General features: G+C 44.0%; 1 protein-coding gene across 5 annotated transcripts in view; it reads right to left on the bottom strand.

Annotated features, from left to right (window-relative positions):
- LOC137475933 (USP6 N-terminal-like protein) overlaps positions 1-12,319 on the bottom strand; it is a 76,289-nt gene that overhangs the window by 30,057 nt on the left and 33,913 nt on the right. For 4 of the 5 annotated variants that reach the window (XM_068193817.1, XM_068193820.1, XM_068193819.1 and 1 more), the window contains one exon: positions 586-869. The gene's annotated coding sequence lies outside the window, so the exon portion shown is untranslated. Of the gene's footprint in view, positions 1-585; positions 870-11,947; positions 12,097-12,319 lie in introns of those variants that run through there. The other variant, XM_068193821.1, reaches the window with a different exon arrangement.

Genomic DNA, 12,319 nt, shown 5'->3' with positions numbered 1-12,319 from the left:
AGTGAATTATGGCTTCAGGAACGAAATTACTATCAAGCAGGATGAACCAAGATACAGGAGACCCTGTCTGCATATTTATTTCCTTGACTACAACCCAGGAGAACACAAGCAAGCTTTTTTGTTTGTTTGTTTTAAAAGCATAAGGAGCACTAAGCCAGCTGAATTGCAGGAAGGTTTGTTTTAACTGTCTTGGGGTCTTTGAAAATGATTGCCCACAGATCACTTTAGATGAATCACAGATGTGCTACAGAAAATTCAAATTATCTCCTGTTCTAGTAAACTTGCATTGTATCTGAAACTGCAGTGGGTGTTGCACTGGATAAAACCACAGTCACCTCCCTCAGCAGAGGTAGTGGGAACACCAAGGGAGAACCTCCACTGCAACTCACTTTGATGCCACCAGCAATACCCCCAACAAACCAGAGCATCCAGCATCATTGTAGATGAGACCGTGCTGATTTACTAGCATGTGTAACCACCGTGTATGACAGCTCTCAGTGCAATTCTCATTTGCTCCAGAACCAGTTTGTGAGTTTGGAGAAGACAGGATGAAAACATAACCCAGCTCCAAGCAATGTGCCTTACCTGAGCCTTGTATCAGGTGCCAAGATTCATCAGTTCAGCTGGAGTTGTCCACTCCCCTGAAGGCATCTACCTGGCAGGAGCCAGTTGTCTCTGCTGCAGGGTGGCGAGGACCCACAGTTGCCACAGCTCACTGGTCAAAAGCCCTTTAGCTCACCCATACCACCCCAGCTTCACGTGGTTGCTCTCCTCCACCCTCGTCCTCTGGCACGTGAGAGCTCACTGCAGGTGGCTGGGAGAAGAGGCAAGGCAGGAGGCAATCCACCCTCTCTTGTCCCCCAGGCTCACTGCAAAGGAAATAAGAAGTTGATCAGTTTTCCAGTTCTGGCACAGCAAAGGCACCATCCTTCAGTACAGGGGTCTCTGAACACAGAGGAAAGGCAGGTCCCTTTGGGCTGGTGGGGAAGGAATAGGCTGTAACTGCAGGGCATACAATGGCAGAAAGTAAACTATGCTTGTATGCATTGCAAATAAAACCCCTAGTGTGGTTCTTCTTGCCGTTTTCCACCCTGGTTAGGTCCCACGGTTTCCTGTGAAGGTCTGAGAGCCCAACACACCTTTATACCAGCAGGCACGTTGCACTGGTAACTCAGCAGGCAGAAGATGTCCCGTACCCAAGCCAAAGGCACAGTATTACATTCTACTCCAGCTAATCTAAGATTATGTTGCCCCCAAGAAGGGGTGCAATGGAGGGTTCAGGCCATTCCTTCAGGACTTGGGTCAGGTTAAGACCAAGACACATCACTGACTTGCATAGTAGAAGAGCTGGCACCAGCTGTACCACCTGAGCCACCTTCCAGCACTGGCAGTTCTCCTTGAAGCATCCAAACAGCTACACAGTCCAAAGGACAGCAAAGCCCAACACAGAGCTATCATTTAAAAAAACAACTTTTTAGTTCTCACCTTCAGCAACTCAGAGAAGCAACACACTAATTCCACAAGTGTGAAATCAAGACAGCATCCCAAAGCATGACACTCTGCTTGAAGTCAGCAAGCACTGGGCAGAGGAAGCACAGCTCACTTGTGTCATGAGCTGCCACTTTAATAACATCACCTCTCTTCCAATCCCCCTCATAAACACCAGCAAATGGACTTTCCCACACAATCCCGAGCTGCCCTGTGCTGAATTTCCTTGTTGTCACCTCTCCAGCACCCAGACACAATGGCTTGGAGGCCCTGAAGTGCAGAAGGCCTCACAACCTTTCAAAGGTGACCACCATTATAATTAAGCAACCCACTACACAGATTATATTTTATATGTTATCACCTAGTAGGTTATAATGTCTTACACACATTAAATGCAGATTACACACATTTGCCTCTATTCTCCCAATTTGCACCAAGCTTTTACAGTATAATTGCAAGCTGTGGTGACAACAATGACAACACTTTGCTGCTAGACTACAGCAATATCAAGAAACCCAAATACACTGGCCAAGTCTTCTAGTTATAGAAGTCATTAAAAAGCCATGTAAGACTGCAATTATATGCTATCCACCCCCTCAACATGAGCAGCGCTAGCAATAAATCAAACCTCTCTGAACTCTCTCCCCATCATCCCTCTTTGCTCCCAGTACTTACACCTTGCTCTCATTCTCACACACTTTTTTGGTGCTGTTCCTTGGCACTCTTCTCCCCAAGGATGGAGATGGGAAGAGATAAACAGGAGGGCTGATGAAGAGATTTGGTCTCCTCCCTGCTTACAATCAGTAACTCCAGCCTTGGTGCTTCTGCACAGCTCAGCTGTTGCAAAGTCAGAAGATGCAGCTTTAGACTAAACCCTCTGAGCAAAACCCTCTGAACAGAGCAGTGAGTCTATAAGCAGTTCTTTGTCACCTTCTATTTTCAGACCTCACAGGGAATAAAAAAGCACCCAAACATTTTTTAAACTATTTTTAATGTGAGCTCAACTTCTAGAGACAACAATAGCCCCAAAAGATCCAGACAAAGGACTGCACAAAAATCAAAGATGCATGAGTTCTTTTTTAAAGCATCATTATTTAAAGGATTTTTCATTTGAAAAAGATAAGCAAACTGAAGAATGCAAAGGTCCATGTGCTTCTTTTGGGAATTGAAGATTAATTTTCTCTCTGCATTCCCTCCTTTTTTTTTATTCCAGTGTCTATAAAAGGGGGAAAAAATAAAAAGCCAGAGGGAAAAAAATCCTCTTTTTTTCGGGTGATGCACTGACCTGGAAGGGAACTCTATCAACACAAAGCTTAGTAACTGGCTTCTTCTGTTTGCTTAAGACTGGAAAAGCAGTTTGCATTTCTTTAACCACAAACTAAAGGAAGCTACAATGATGGCCATTCTCCACTTGGACACGCATTCCTCCTAAAACACTTTATTTTATTCTTTATGGTACATGTAGCAACACTACAGGACACGCTACTCTTCCCTTGTCATTCTTGCCTCCAGCTATACTTGGCAATTTTGGGTAAGCTACAGGCTCCTTTTGCTATTTAAAACTTTCCCTGGTTCTGCCTTGGCGCAGCACAGTCAGCTAGAGGCCACCTACTCCCAACATGTGCTCGAAGCAGCAGGGTGAGGACAAGTGTCCTGGCTGATACCCAAGATATCACCCTGGGCACTGTGGAGCTAGTGATGTTCCCTAGCCAAAACCAAAGGAAGAAGGATGCAAACATAACTTACCGTACTGCCAGCACCCTGTGATCTCTTTGGCACAGACATGCAGCATCTTTTTTAAACACATACAAGGAAATAACAAATGTATCATTATATAAAGTTGCTGGTACAGTCAATGAAATAAAAGAGTAGGAAGTTAAAACTCCACTAACAAGATGCAGCTTGTCTGTGAAAAACTTGTCCAAAATAATTATTGAGGCAAATTACTTGTATGCTGCAGATATATAAGTTGAGTTGAAGTGAGACTTGTGCTGTGTGTCTTACACTGCTTACCAGAGCCTCTGGCTTCACCTCTTTTTCAGGAGAGAGGGATCTTCAGCCATTAGCCTGACCCCAACTAATGCCCAGCCCCCAGGAACCACCCTCATTCCTTCAATCACTTTAATGAGTTTAATCAGCTCATACTGCCTCCAAATACAGAACCTTTGCAGGAAATTATTTGTCTTTGGCAGCCTCTGCAGAGGACACTCCCTGACCATTTTACTGGCAGTATCCTGGACTTGCATTACCTTCAAACAGCATCTCCAGATACTAATGCATAAGCTTTTGTTAACTTGTTTTCTTCTATCAAAGCCCCGTGCAAACAAATCCAGTAATAGAAAACTTGAGGGAAACAAGAAGTATTTGATCCAACACTGGAAAGTACTGAGAAAACGTCTCCCAAAGCTTTTTTTAACAGCCTTGGAACTATATGCAGGATAGCATTAGGATACATAATTTTTTAAGTCGCATGAAAGGAATCTTTTTAATTACAACATAACTTTTCTCCTTTTGCTTGTTGTTAACTCCTAAAATCACCCCAACTTAAGAAATGCAGGATTTTTTTTTTTTGTGTGTGTGCGTGTGTGTGCAAACACAACAATTTATTTAAATCATAGAATCATAAAATGGTGTGGGTTGGAAGGGACCCTGGAGATCATTTCATTCCCAACCCCCATGCTAAGGACAGGGTGCCATTCACTAGACCAGGTTGCTTAGGACCCCATCTGGCCTGGCTTTGAACACTTCCAGGGATAGGGCATCTGCAAACTTTCTGGGCAACCTGTTCCAGTGCCTCACCATCCCCTGAGTAAAGAATTTGTTCCTAACATTTAATCTCTCTTCTTTTAGCTTGAAATCATTCACCCTTGTCCTATCCATACGTGCCTGCATAAAAAGTCACTCTCCCTCTTTTTTTCTATGCCCTCTTTCATTATTAGAAGGTCCTCTAAGGTATCCCTGAAACCTTCTCTTTTCTGGGCTAAGAACTCCAGTTCTCTCTACCTGTTCTCATAGGAAAGCTACTCCAGCCCTCTGATCATCTCTGTGGCCCCTCTCCATACCTACTCTAACAGGTCCATGACTTTTTCACACTGACAACTCCAGAGCTGGACACAGCACTCCAGGTGGGGTCTTACCAGGACAGACTAGAGCAGGAAAACCCCCTCCCTCATCCTACTTTGGATGCAGCCCAGGATGCTTTGGCTTTCGGGTCTATGAGTATACTTGTCACTGGCCTCCACCTGGACACAGAGGCACTGACTACAACTCTCTGACTACCTCCAGCCAGCCAGTTTCTTTTCTACCCAGCAGTCCACCCTTCAAATCCATATCACTCCTCTTCAGAGATGAGGGTGTCATGTGAGAACAAGTCAAAGGCCTTACAGAACTCTAGGTAGATGACACCGGTTGGTCTTCTTCCCTTGTTGAATGTTGCAGTCACTCAGCAGAGAATGCCACCAGGTTGGTCAGGTGCAATGTGCCCCTAGTGAAGCCGTGCTGGCTGTGTCAGATCACCTCCTCGTCTTCTGCACGTGCCTTAGCATTGCCTCCATGAGGATCTGTTCCATGATCTTCCTAGCCACAGAGGTGAGGCTCACTGATCTGTAGTTACCAGCGTCCTCCTTTCTACCCTTCTTAAAAACAGATGTGATGCTTCCCTTTGTTCTAGTAATCAGGGACTTCATCTTACCACTGTGAATTTTCAAAAATGATGGAAAATGACTTGCCAACCACATCACCCAGTTCCCTCAGAATCCTGGAATGCATCCCATCAGGCCCCATAGATTTGTGCTTATTCAGTTTCACCAGATGGTCTTGAATGTGGCTCTTTGCTTACATTGGGAGGGACTTCACTCCCCCAATTCCCACCTGAGAGATGTGGAAAGCCTGACTACCAACGAAGAATGAAGCAAAGAAATTGCCTGATCCAGATCTGTTATTATGAATTTCCCCTCCTCATAGTTGCTGTCTTCCCTTTGAGGGAATTGTCCAAACAAGAAGTCCTCCCCTCTTCTCTTAGTGGAAAAACATGTTTATAAAATCCAACCGTAGGTAAAGACTTAATGCAGAGGTAATACTTTAGCTTATGAAACAGCAATGGCCATGTAGGATACCCTGTTAAAAGCAGCTTTCCAGATTACGAGTTAATATGAAAATAACTCAAGGATTCTTGTAATTTTGAACAGTTCTGAAATCAACATCTGTCCCATTTGGTCAGGGCTTCAAAACACATCTCACAATTTACTGTGTATTTGGCTGTTAGCATTTTACTGTGGTTGATATAAAACTAAACCTGCCACAGAGGCTGAAAGACAGACCCTGCTTTCCAGACAAAAAATTAAATGGTACCAACATTTTGGAGCATGCCGTATTATTTCACTAGCAGTTTCTGTATTTAAGTTATAAGTACAATGAAATGATGCTCAGGGGAGTGCTGGAAGAATACCAGGTGGGTTGGTGCTGGATGCCTGCCACCAGGGAGCCCAGGATCCAAGGGGATGTACAACCGAGGGAGCCAGGTGACACAGACAGACATCAAACCAGATGCCACCTTTCCATTTCTAGGTTTTCAGAGGCATTCAGCACCTTTGATCAAACATCCTTCAGAAAGCAACACAACAAACTCCAGAAAAGCCCAAGCTCAGAACCACAGTGGATCTATTACCAACATTTACTTTTTTGCATGTTTTCAGCATTTCTGATGTGAATAATGGACAGCAATGGAAGTGGGATAAAAGAAAGTCAAAGGGGACCAGAGCATGCTCAAGTCTATCGATAGAAATACTTGAGAAAGGTTTTCCAGTGAAAGCTAGAGCTTGCATGAAGAGAGTGAATGGAAGAACTAAAAAACTCACAAAACCTCTTCTTGGATGACATAAAAAGCAGAGAGGAAAGTTTAAAAAAGCAGAGGGAGAAATTTAAGTACATGAGAGCCTGTGGCCATTATATAAAGACAAGCATTTGGTATGATGGAGGCCCATGCAAGGCTGTCCAGAAAAGAAGCAGGAGATGCTGTTCTCTCCAGGAAACAAACAAACACAACTCAACTATCACCTGCATTTCAAGATGCAGATCTTCTTAGCTGAAAACATACTAAGCTGAATTAAAAAAAAAAAAGATACTTTGAACTTGAAAGGTGCATTTACCTTAAAAATGCTTTAACATTTACCCAACAAAGCAACAACTCGACAGTTCACTTTAAACAGCTCACTTATAAACACAAAATTTCAGTTAACTGCTACAAAAGGCATTTGCAAGCAGGATGATGATTTCCTCAGCAGCTTGGGAAATGAATCTTCCTGTTCCAAGATCAAAACCTGGGAGACCACAATGCATCCTAATGAAGGGCAGCTGGACTCTGCACTGTGCAGGAAAGCTTGGAAAAGGGAAGTTGCAAATAAATAAGCATCTAAGGGCAGTGAAATGCCTTTTGAAAGAAACTTTTTTTCCCTAATGTAAAAAATGGGTCCAACACAAAGAATAAAATGCCCACTTGAGTTAGAACATGCCTGCAGGCCTTCAGATAAGTCTTCAAATCTAATATTGCATGGAGCTTTCTGCCTTTTTTCTTACCAAAGGATCAAGTTCTTCAGCAGGAAGGATCTTTCCAGAGAACAGAGATCAGAGCCGGTTCACACTTTATCATCACTGTCAGTTGAGTACAGGGGCCTCCCTTTAATTTAAAGCGCAGTCGCTTCAGTCTTGTCCTGGCTGAATACAAACCAAAGACTTCATCTCCCTGTTTCCCACATCACATGTAAGCTTGAACCTAGATTTTCATCTTGGCCACAGACCTTTCTTTAGCATCTGCTTCACACAGATGCACTGCATGCAGCAAAACAAAAGCTATGCCTTTCCCACCCACTTTAAGGAGCCCTTCCTCAAGGATATCTCCCCTGCTAGAGAAATGTGTGCACTAAATCTCTTTTCCAGCAGTAAAGCCTGTGCTGCGTTATAGCTACTACATGTTTCTCCCACTTCCTGCCATTGACAGCAAACAAAAGCTTGTTGCTCACTGTTATCAGAAAATATTTGCTTTCCCAGATTGTTTCTGCCCCCTCTTGTTTCAGAAGGGTTTTTAGCAGAGTGACAGCTCACTCTCAACAATAAGCAGCAGGGGGTGATTTGAGACAGAGGTCCTTCGGAGCCCACCCAGTAAATCCAGCCAAGACCGGGCACAGCCCGGTCCTGCCTTTTCCAGCCGTGCAGCCTCTCCTCCATCCCCTTACAGGTCTCATGGAGAAGACGATGTTCCAGCAGCATGGCTTGAAGAGACAGGGCCCCTTTTGCACCACTGACCTCGCTTCAAGCGGCTGCCCCTGTTTTACAGCTACAAACCATCCCTAGAAGATACTGTGCCCACCCTGAGTATCCGCTGTACTCTAAATACGCTCCTTTGAGAACCTGCTCTTACCACTTCCTTCCTGCCAGATCCCTTATCACCATGTTTCATCCCCAGATGACACAAATGAAGCTTCCACTCTTGCTGGTGCTGCTCCTTTATTCAGTAACCAAAGGAAACATTTTCACACCAGGCACTAAGCCTATGGCACTTCTGCTAATGAGTTATGATTAATTAAACCCAGGTGTGAAATGAAAGCAGGGCATCAAGTTTACAGTTCCCCGAAAAGCACTACTCAGTCACTCTTTATATTTAATTTTATCTTTTTTTAGGCAACCAGAGTATCAAATGTCAGGTCCTAAACCTAAGAAGGGCACAGAAAGTCCAAGTATTATTCAGGATATGAAATGCTCAACTATGGCCACCCAAGCTGACACGTTGCAGACTCATGACTGAAACCTGCCCATGACTGCCAATGCCAAGCCCAAACAGCTTTCCTCCACACGTGGGGTTCCCTGCAATGAAAGGATTACTCAGATAACCACTTTGTGTCCCAAATTTGATATAAGGGAAAATGCACAACTGGCACCTACAGGAGCTCAGCACCAGCCCTGCACTATCTCCTGATGAAAGCTCCCAGGAGGCCTTAACTCTGGCCTTCATTTTGGCATAAGGCTCCGCTGAAGACAGATTTCAAAAATATGAGCTTCAAAATAAGTAAGTAATTTCTTGGTCCAAGAACATGGGGGCAGGGAGAATGGTGCAGAAAGGACCACTTTGGCAAGTTTCTGATGCTGAATGATCCATAACCTCTTTCAAGCAAGATCCCCTTTACTGTGGCAAGCCCTGCCCAGCCCCAGAGCAGTGTGGGACTTGCAAGCACCCCACACCACACAGCCTGCTCTCCCCAGCCAGTGGCCCAGGATGTGGGCTCGGTATTTTGGGGAGCAGCAACCTTTTTCTTTTTCCTCACCCAGGTCTGGACATATGGTCTTAACATCTTCAGTAGACTGGGCTGTCATTTCTGACTCTGCCTCTGCTCATTAAAAAGGCACCACAGCATAAAAGGATTTGCTGGAAAGCAAAATGGCCTCAGCTCATTTAATTTATTAGCAATTAGCAGAAACCTCTGATCACTGATCTGGGTTCTGAAAAAAAAATATATATATAAACAAGTAAACAACCACTTAAACACCTTCCTTGTCCCTTCAGCCAGACACCTCTCCAGCTCCACCATCAGGCTCTTCCTGGAGAAGTTTCCTGATGCCCTCTGAGATGGAGCAGCATACCACAGATGCAGTATAGCCAGACCACACTTGCCTGTCCTTCCTTCAGCTTGCTTGTTTTCATGTGTGTTTATTATTTACCATCAGCTTAATTGCTTTCCTCCCACAATACCTGGGGAAACACATAAGTAAGTGCTGTTCCCTTTGGAGAGCCAGATCATTTCCATGGGGAGCTACTGAGACACAGACAATGCCAGCAACCCAACCTGAAAATGCTTCTTCTCTCCTATCTTTCATATCACCTCTCTTTGAGAAACTTTTTCACAGCACCTTTGATGTTCACAAAACCTCAGGATCAGCTCACTGGTCCCTCAAGATCTGTGCTTGCTTTTCAGTCTGTCAGCAAGAGGTGAGGAGAAGCCCAGCAGCTGCTGGATGATGAACTTCAGGTTTCACATGGGCATTTATTGGCTCTCTTATCTCAGAGGCAACATTTGCAGGCAAATCCTAAGACTCCAGACAGCCATCCACACCCCAAACCATAAAGACCTGAAATTTAAACTGCCATTTCTTACACCTGCCCTTCCATGGGATCCCTGCACTACAGCATCTCTAGCTGCACATCATTCTTTAATCCAAGATTTCCTCTTTCAGCTATTTAAACCTTGATCCTGTTTTCAACTGCTTTTAAGAAGCAGGCAGTGTCAATCAGATAGTTGCTACAGGCAGAGGGAAAGCTGAATCCCAAGCCATCTCTCTGACCTGGGAAAGGTCCTTCACAAGGTACACCCAGCTCTAACATCGCACCCCCCCTTAGGCACCAATATCCATCAGAACACAGATTTCTGTAGTTCTCCTGCCAATGGGCTGCTGCTCCCTTTTCTTCTCCTCCCATCTTTGTCTGAAAAAGCTTCTAGAACTACAAAAACTCTAAGGAAAGTGTTAAAGAAATGTATTATTAGAAGAAGGTCACAAAACAACAACTTGAGAATAGCTGAAGCTAAAAATACCCAATCCCCACACCCCATCTTAAGAGAAAATATTATCAGATGTCACTTCTCAGTGGTAAAAACATATTTGTTTTTTAATTAACGTTGTATTTTGGACACTGGATTTTTTCTTTTCTTTTTTTTTTGCCAGAGACCACAACAAGAGACCCCGGGAAAGTATCCCCAAAGATCCCACTTTTCTGTGCTACCTTATTGAAAGACTCTCAGAAACTGGCACCTGTAAATTTTTATTTCCTTCTAATACCACCTAACTTTGGAAAATAACTTTCTAAAGGGAACAAAGTATTTTGGCCTCTCATACAATGTTGCAGAGTATTTGTGCAATATGGATTTGTTTTGAGATTTTATTACTTCAGAGTATCAAGGAGGTCAATATGGGAAGGACAACAAGTGGAGCAACAGTGCAGAGCAGGTATCAGCACAGGGCTGGAAACTGCCGCTCATCTAACCCAAATTCTAGACATGACTGGAAAAATCTGCATTATGGATACACTGAATTACTAAGTCTACTGCTCAAAGTCTTCCAGATCTGAAGAGCAATAGCCATGATGTATGTCAACCTTAGGACTTACTTCAATAGTAGGATGAGAAGAATCAAGGAAGTCAGTTAAACTCTCTCAGCAAAGACTTTTATACCTTTGCATTGATTAAATAAACTCTGGTTTACTGATCACATAAAAAATCACCCAGGAGTTACTGCAGGCCAGTAAGAAAACACCTGTGATAACATTTTAAAAAACTGAGCACATACAAGGGGAAGCGTAGCACACCATAGCATACTTTCTCCTCCAACGACATAAATTAAACCCTGGAATAACTTCTCCAGTAGATTCACAAACCTTGTCCAGGTCACACTCACTACTTTTTAACCTTTAACAAATATACACCTTTCCCCCACTCAAAAATACTCAAACCAATACTTTTTTAAAGAAATCACTCACAAAATCATTTTGACAGTGCGTTACTTTTGTGGCCAGCTCCTGCTCTGCTACCCTTCACCCAGTGCCTCCTTCCCTCCACCATAAAACAAGCAGTACACCTCATATGTTCCTGTTGCTTTCTGCCTGTCCACGGAGGCTTTTCTAACTTCACCTGCTCCCCTGTTAAAGTTATTTGAAACCGGCCTGATGCAAAATTCATTAGCATCAAAGAGATTGAGTGTGCAAGCCTCCTGCCTCCCTGAGAAGTCAAGGTGAATACCCACCAAAGAGCACTGCAAAGGACTAACCTGGAAGTGATGAGTATGAAGACAGACCACCACAGCTATATTCAACTGCTAAAACATTTGCTAAAGATGCATCAGTGTGCTGGGGGGCCCTCCTTGCCCTGTCCCCAGAGGAGGAGGAGGAAAATAGGGGTTATTTTGAGGGACAGCCACTGAACACAACTACAGGGGTGTACTGGGAAAGGGGCAGGGCTCAGATTCACAGCCACCACCTCCCTCTGTCTGCTCAGCCTGGAAAACTTGGAAGACATGCCCTCATGATGTCATTAGTGGGTTGGTGTCTAAATAAAGGAAGCTTTTTATAGAATTTCTCACTGACAAACTTATTCCGGTAAACCCCGATAGCCAAGACGTCAAGCAGAAGGGAAGGAAAAGGGAAAACAATACCCATAGCCTTGTTGGGGCCTGGACAGGTGGGTGGTGTCTCAGGAAAGAAACTCAAACAACTTAAACAAGTTTACTCCCTAATACCTGCTTGTTGGACAAAGAGCACAGGGAAGAGCAGGGCACAATGTAAGGGAGATGTGCTTTTACACCGTCTGTCACAAGGGGGGACAGCCTATTTTGGCATCAGGGTAGGGGGTTAAAGGATGAAGATAAGGAGAGGATAATGAGAGATCAAAACCTTTGCTTAAAGAGAGTAAATAAAACGTACTTCTATGTCAGAGGGGTTTTCCAGGTTCATATTAATCACGTGGCAATTACTGTGCTTCCTAAAAGCAAACTGGGGGGCTTCTGCATATTCAGAAGACTCTTGGCTCCAAATGTGTTAAGCTCAAATCATCAGCAAATACCATTTTGCTGGAAGTTCTAAAAAACAAAACAAACAAAAAAATTCTAACAAAAGGAAAGCAAAGTGTTCACGTATGTCCGCATGTCATCCTCTTCTTCGTAATTCTTCATCACTTCCACAGCGCTACGGAGCAGTTCCCCTTCCTCCCTCTCTTCTGCCGCGCATCTTCAGCCGGGCATCCACAAGGAGAGCAGTTGCAATAGCCTGGTGACTCATGCTGCAGTAATGTGGGTG

Source organism: Anomalospiza imberbis, chromosome 6, assembly GCF_031753505.1.
Source record: "Anomalospiza imberbis isolate Cuckoo-Finch-1a 21T00152 chromosome 6, ASM3175350v1, whole genome shotgun sequence".
NCBI classification, from domain to species: domain Eukaryota; kingdom Metazoa; phylum Chordata; class Aves; order Passeriformes; family Viduidae; genus Anomalospiza; species Anomalospiza imberbis.
This window is presented reverse-complemented; position numbering and strand designations above follow the sequence as displayed.